This window comes from Balaenoptera acutorostrata, chromosome 10, assembly GCF_949987535.1.
Source record: "Balaenoptera acutorostrata chromosome 10, mBalAcu1.1, whole genome shotgun sequence".
NCBI lineage: Eukaryota > Metazoa > Chordata > Mammalia > Artiodactyla > Balaenopteridae > Balaenoptera > Balaenoptera acutorostrata.
Genome location: NC_080073.1, coordinates 102162439 through 102164218, shown reverse-complemented (window position 1 = coordinate 102164218; position 1780 = coordinate 102162439). Strand labels below are relative to the sequence as shown.

The 1780-nt window shown below is 46.3% G+C and overlaps 1 non-coding gene across 1 annotated transcript; it reads right to left on the bottom strand.

Annotated features, from left to right (window-relative positions):
* Positions 1-1315: 1315 nt before the first annotated feature.
* LOC114236728 (U6 spliceosomal RNA) lies at positions 1316-1422 on the bottom strand. The gene has a single exon (XR_003622599.1). It is a non-coding gene; the product is annotated as a U6 spliceosomal RNA (small nuclear RNA).
* Between the last annotated feature and the right edge of the window lie 358 nt (positions 1423-1780).

The window sequence follows — 1780 nt, the reverse complement described above, 5'->3', positions numbered from 1 at the left end:
CTGCCCACGGGCTTTCTCTAGTTGCGGCGAGCAGGGGCTACTCTTCATTGTGGTGCGTGGGCTTCTCATTGCGGTGGCTTCTCTTTGTTGCAGGGCACAGGTTCTAGTCATGCAGGCTTCAGTAGTTGTGGCATGCAGGCTCAGTAGTTGTGGCTCGCAGGCTCTAGAGAGCAGGCTCAGTAGTTGTGGCGCACGGGTTTAGTTGCTCCGTGGCATGTGGGATCTTCCCGGACCAGGGATTGAACTCGTGTCCCCTGCTTTGGCAGGTGCATTCTTTTTTTTTTTTTTTTTAAGGATTTTCTTTTATTTATTTATTTATTTATTTGTTTATTATTTTTGTCTGTATTGGGTCTTCGGTTCGTGCGAGGGCTTTCTCCAGTTGCGGCAAGCGGGGGCCACTCTTCATCGCGGTGCGGGGACCGCTCTTCATCGCGGTGCGCGGGCCTCTCATTATCGCGGCCCCTCCCGCTGCGGGGCACAGGCTCCAGACGCGCAGGCTCAGCAATTGTGGCTCACGGGCCCAGTTGCTCCGTGGCATGTGGGATCTTCCCAGACCAGGGCTCGAACCCGTGTCCCCTGCATTAGCAGGCAGATTCTCAACCACTGCGCCACCAGGGAAGCCCTGGCAGGTGCATTCTTAACCACAGCGCTACCAGGGAAGTCCCAGTAAATCACTCTAAATCCCTGGAAGGAAAAAGTAAGGTATAAATAAATGCATATAGGACTTTGACTTTTCCTTTAGAGAGCCTAATATGATGCCCAGAACTTCCAGTTCTCCACCAATATATGTTTGGAGTGCTGAAATAAGGCAGAAGGGCAGGAGAAACTAGGTAAAACTTTATCAACTTGATCAGGGACCAGGATCCAGCCAAGCCCATCTATCATATATCAGTCATATGCTGTGCTAGATACTTGCCTAGACCATTGTGCTCAAAACTGGGCTGGGTAACGATGGCGGCTAAGTTCCCAATAACATGGACTTTGTGATTATATTCACATCTGCAAAATGGTGAACAATGCCTACCTCACAGGAATGTTGAAAGGATTAAATGAGATAATATATTTAGAGCACAGAGTCAAGCACGTGCTGGGTTTGTAAATACAGTCAGCCCTCAATCTGAGTATTGCACATCCACGGAATGAACCAACCATGGATTTCCAGCTACAGTTTGTTGAATCTGCGGATACAGAACAGCGGACACGGAGGACCGACTGGCATTTCCTTTCTTTCTTTTTTTTTTTTTAAACATCTTTACTGGAGTATAATTGCTTTACAATGGTGTGTTAGTTTCTGCTTTATAACAAAAGTGAATCAAAAAATATGGAACGCTTCCCGAATTTGCGTGTCATCCTAGTGCAGGGGCCATGCTAATCTTCTCTGTATCATTCCAATTTTAGTATACGTGCTGCCGAAACGAGCGCGTACAGGGCATTTTCTATGAGGGACTTGAGTAGCTGTGGATTTTGGTGTCCATGGGAGTCCTGAAAGCAGTCCCCCGCAGATGCCGAGGGACGATTGTATTCTCTTCCTTCTTTACCCTCTTCCTCAATTAGATGCTAAGATAACTTAATAAAATTATGCTTGCTTTATGAAAAGAATACAATTTGTTGAATGTGCAAATGAACTTTGCCATGTCTTTTTTTTTTTTAAATCATTGTTCTCCCTGTAGTTTTTTATTAATATATTTATTTATTTATTCTTGGCTGTGTTGGGTCTTCGTTTCTGTGCGAGGGCTTTCTCTAGTTGCGGCAAGCGGGGGCCACTCTTCACCGCGGTGCG